Source organism: Limulus polyphemus, unplaced genomic scaffold (assembly GCF_000517525.1).
Source record: "Limulus polyphemus unplaced genomic scaffold, Limulus_polyphemus-2.1.2 Scaffold9067, whole genome shotgun sequence".
NCBI classification, from domain to species: domain Eukaryota; kingdom Metazoa; phylum Arthropoda; class Merostomata; order Xiphosura; family Limulidae; genus Limulus; species Limulus polyphemus.
Window position 1 is genome coordinate 20,121 of NW_013674677.1, and position 5,687 is coordinate 25,807.

Here is a 5,687-nt window from a genome sequence, read left to right on the forward strand (position 1 = left end):
CCAGAACAAATGTTTTAGTTGATACACAATAGTAGTGTGACATTATATCAAGGATAACGACTTACTTTACTTCTTTGGCAAGAGTTTCCTCTATGAAGGGGATATAATACGAGTTTTTAGGGCCAGTAAAATATGAAGTGGTTCAAGATATTATCAGTCTGATTGTGATATTATATCACACATCCTCATTAATTCTAAATGTCGTACCATGCCAGTGTTTGTCATGTCATAAAGAAACCGAATAACTTTTTTGGTTATTAAAGATACAATTTTATAAAATGGCATAATAGATAGATTAAAAATACTGTTTTAAGCTGCATTTTCAATACTTTAACTTATATGTCAGCTAGAGAGCGCATGACGTTAAGATCGAAAAGTTTATAAAAGTATAGAATATCTAGAATGTTCTAAACTTGACATTAATAATCTAGTAAGTTATAGGAATATCAAAGAGATGGGAGTAGATTATAAATACGACAGTCAGTGAAGCAGTGAGTTCTGTTTTCAGAAGTATTCAGATCATTGTTAACTACCACGCATATTCAGTCACTTGATTGATCAGCCGTGAAATTGTACAAGTATTTTTACGTTAGCCCTAACATGATTTGCATGGTATTTTCGTTTGTCTACACGTTATGACATTGTACAAGTGAATGTATCTTGTAGAAACATTAAGAAAAAAAGAAAGAAGTTTGGTATCATTACTTGGACCGGACTTAACTTATTTTCACCAAATAATTTGAAATAACAACCTTACAACAATACGTTGAATAATAGTATAGTTCCCCATCTGTTTTCTCATATGTTAGAATAAAATGAAATTTATGATCAAATAAGCAATATCTAAATTACTACAAAAAGTAGGACTCGTACTTGTCTTTATCAATCTTGATCACAGAACACGAGAAGATGGAAAATCATTGAGATATAATAGTTAACTTAAACCGTTACCGAGCACCAGTGACTGTCCGTACTGAATAAATTGTTTTATACGTCACTAGAAATATTTTTTATAACTACAAGATGCTGTTATTACAAATAGAGATCAGTTCAACTTATCGTGGTTTGAAACACTTGAATATATACAAACAGTCGTTTTTGGGCGGTTTTTAATGCGTTGTGTGCAGGATAAGATACGTGTGTTCACATATACTAGAATGAAACAAACTTATTTATACTTTAAATTCACAAAATATGGCGGCTAGTTGCCGTTACAATTTTGGGCAAGCCTAACAAAAGTAAAAACTATATTTTTACTTGTTTGTATTTATTTAAGAACTCAAGCTTTCCGCTGAGGTACCGCTGACAAATTTCTGTCATTATTTAGACAGAAAAATCATCCTAATCGCAAAAAAAAAGTTTTCAATTAATAACCAAACTTGGACGACATAATTTAACCATTCAGTCATTGATATAATGCGATGATTGACCGCGATCATTACTGTAATATCAAACATTATAGTTTTAAATATATATCTTCTGGAACGTTCTAGACGCGAAGGTTTAAATAAAGTCGATGTTGCTACACAGATGTTATTACTCAAGTTTGTTTTACGAAATTAAACATACAATGAAGTCAAAACAACACGTACTAAGTAATTTTAATTAAAATGTTGCCTGGCATGGCCAGGTGGATAAGGCGCTCGACTCACAATCTGAGGGTCGCGGGTTCGAATCCGCATACTACCAAACATGCTCGCCCTTTCAGCCGTGGGGGCGTTATAATGTGACGGTCAATCCCACTACTCGTTGGTAAAAGAGTAGCCCAAGAGTTGGCGGTGGGTGGTGATGACTAGCTGCCTTCCCTCTAGTCTTACATTGCTAAATTAGGGACGGCTAGCGCAGATAGCCCTCGTGTAGCTTTGCGCGAAATTCCAAAACAAAGAAACAATTAAAATGTTCACTTAAAACAAATTCAAGGTAATATTTTACAGTTTTGTGACCGAGCCATTATTCATTTATTACTAGTTGTACTTGCGCATGGTCCCCGAAAGTGTTCTGTTTCAAGGGTAAATAAAACCAATATTAAGAGGAACAAATGCTTTATTTCTTGCTTTAGAAGTTCATATGTCATAATGTGTTGTTGGTTACAGAGGGCATAATTATTCTCGTGATTCATGACATGCGCACGTTTTACTGACGTCACGACAGTACAAATTACAACGATAAGCGTCCCATATGTGACGTCATTTTAGTGTCTACTGACTGACTGACAGACAACACTATTGTATAGTGGTGCGAGTTGTTAAAACAAAATTTTCTTTAGCCAATATGTAGAAGGGTAAAATTTACCCCGGTAAGAGAGGTATTGGTAATGTAGCATCCACACGTCAATAGGAATACACTGTCGATTAGACTTAACCATTACATGTAGAGAAAATTAAACACTAAGAGCAGATAAATATGTAAATCCTCAAAGTACTACTTTTAAAACTACTGTTCGCTGTCTACCACTCTTTGGAATGTAATTGTTCCTAGCAAAATAAAAGCCGAAATAAAATAATAAAAATAAAATAACTTGTACAACCGGTTCATTTGACATTCCAACCACATAATAGTGGCATTCCTTTATGAAGAGAATAATAAAACAGAAAGAGTCCTAGGTTAAACATTACTGGTATTTGAAGAATGGAAAATGGAATTTTCTTCCCAAATTCCGAAAAACTACTTATAAAAAAACAACAAAAGCCTAACTTCTTCCTTGGTTAAAGTGTTAGCTGAGTTAAATGAGTAACTTAAATACCAGGGTACTGTATCAAACACACGTGCTAGCCATCAACGATAACCTGGAAACGTTGACTTGAGAAGAGACGTTGTAGAAATGAGACAACGCATACTATAAAAGCCGTATTTTATATCTTACATTATAGCCTGTACACTGGGGATCCTTTTGATTTATGCATCGTCTTTAGTTTCATTTTTTTGTTTGTTTGGACATGTTTTGTTCATTAATATATATATATTTATAATTTTTGGTATTCACTATAACAGTTTTTAACAGATTTGTCCAAAGCTTCTCCAATATTAATAAAGTTTGAATTTGAATAATATTTTATGTTACGTAAAGAAAAATCACGAAATCGTTGAAAACCGTTACGCTTAAGTCTTATTTCAAAAAATATTTCAGTCTATTGCAAATTCTCCAAACTCTTAAGTAACACATTTTTGCACAACGACGAAGGAATGCTAATGTTAGATAAGTTGAAATCATAAATATGTGAAGAAAATTCTCGACCAATACTTACTATTTATGTCCACATCCAAGTAATGTTTATTAGATATCATAGTATGTTTGTTTTTTTACTTACAATTTAGCACGAGAGATGGCAGTAATATAATGATAAATACTCTGTCTAATCAAATTAATTAAATTGTAAAATATCTGTAAGTTAAAATAAATCTTAGGTTAGGCGTTTATCGTAAAGAAACTTTCATAGAAACGAATACATAATTTAACAACATTAGAAGAACAGCACCCACAAATAACCATTTTTTTAAAATTAGTAGAATTCTTCTACTGTAGAGAGTTTTAGGTTTAGTTATTTCAAATATTCTATTAATAAATAAATAAATTTTTGTGTATAGAGAGTCCTAAAATCAAATGTCTGTACTGAAACAGCATATTTCGCTTTATTTAGACCATGAATCATGGAAAATAAATTCAAAATATTACATAGTAGCATGTTTTACTGCTCAACTAATAAACCTGATATTTGTTGGATTTCTGTGTAGTTGTAGAATTACACAATTTTATCAGCTAATCTGTTTGTGATATGAAAAGTTTTGTTTGAATTCATCGCATTAGTTACAATGTATCCATAGATATCTAAATATTTTACAGAAAAAACTCAAATTGAACACTGCTTTGTCAGTCTTATTTTCAACCCGATAAACGGAAAAGCACTCTGGTGGATAATCTTTTAAGTATTTGCAATATTTGCTTATTTTCACTTAAGATGAAGGAGTAATTTGGGTGAATGACCCGTGAAAAAGTTTAGTTTAATTGTATATTCATGTAAAAATTTCCTGTTAACCGTGTAAGACGACTTTGTTTAACGTTTTATCTCCCTGAAAGGGGGCCTAAAGCCGCCTGGAGGGGTCGAGTTAGCTGTTTTAACCAGTCGTACCATTATACAGCAGTGTTTTCTGTCAGTCAGTCAGTAGACACTAAAATGACGTCACATAAGGGACGCTTAAGGTTGTAATTTGTACTGTCGTGACGTCAGTAAATCGTGCGCATGTCATGAATCACGAGAAGAATTGTGCACTCTGTAGGCTACAACACAGAATGACATATGAACTTGAAAAGCAAGAAATAAAAACATTTGTTACTCTTAAGTTTGGTTTTATTTGCTCTTGAAACAGAACACTTTCAGGAACTCTGCACAAGTACATCTAGTTAAGATATACAGATTCTCTATCAACGCGTGGATGAGTTAATTAGATGTCATTTTTTCTCTTGTAGAACGGTCGTTTGTGGAGTATTTTCAATTGGGTCCACAAACTTGAGTTGTTTATGAACCAGTAAAATGGATTTAACAAAGAACAAGTATATGATACAGAAGCGACGAAGTCTAGCAGACAGAAATCGCCATAAGAAGAAAGGAAAGAAAAAGGCAAGTGCTTTCGTATAACTTATTCTACATGTTAGTTGTCAAACATTCTAAAATGATATAATGCTGCTATCTAAGTACTTAAAATAGGCCTAATATACGATACGTTCACAGTTCAAGCTAAAACCAGTGTCGTAATCTAGAGTTACACCATTTTATAGAGAATGTAACATATATATTTTCTTTGTCCATTACGAACACGTATATTGCTATGATTTATAAGCGACGAAGAAAACTTTGAAGGCGAGTAAATTATATGTCTTCCTAATACTTGTTTATTTCTAACGTTATTAAATAAATCCACTAGTGTTTCTATTAGCTTAAGTCTAGCTCAGGATATCGTTCTTATCAAACTGAGAAATAGAAGATCCAATCTAAGACAAGTATTTCAGCATTAACGATGGTGGACTCAGCGGTAAGCTCGAGGTTAATACCGCGGTTCGACTCCTGCTATCGTAAACCATTGTGCAGCCTTTTCAAAACAAAAACTTTTCCTGTACAGTTCTGTTATTTATCCATGAAGCAGAATGATAAAGCGTGTTTGTTTATCTGTTCCTACGTCTGTTCACTTTACATAGCTGGGAGTAGGTATATTGTTTTATTTTTTAACCGTAAGTATTTTTGATGAACTTAAGCAAATCCTTTGATCTCTAGCAACATATTAGTAGGACGTCTTGTATAAACTTTTGTTATATATATATATAACATTTGCAGGTTATATTTCAGTTATAGCGTAAAACCCGATTCAAAATATCATCTTACTGAAGTACAGGCGTTCTTCTGAAACTTCCCCTTTTTCTTGACAAAACATTTAAAATAAAAAAAAATTAAGATTACACTATATGCAATATAAGCTGCAGATTACTGAGAAACTAACAGTGCTGTAATAAATGTATATGACATGATTATTTCTTCGTCTTGTACTTACAAGTGTTTGTAAAATACATTCATTATTATGGGTCAACAAGTTTCGACAATATCACGTGACCAATTTGTTTATGTGTGTACAGTTTTGAAGAGGGCACGTGCAATTGTCAAAACTTGTTTCCATATAAACTTATCGATAGAGTTCTC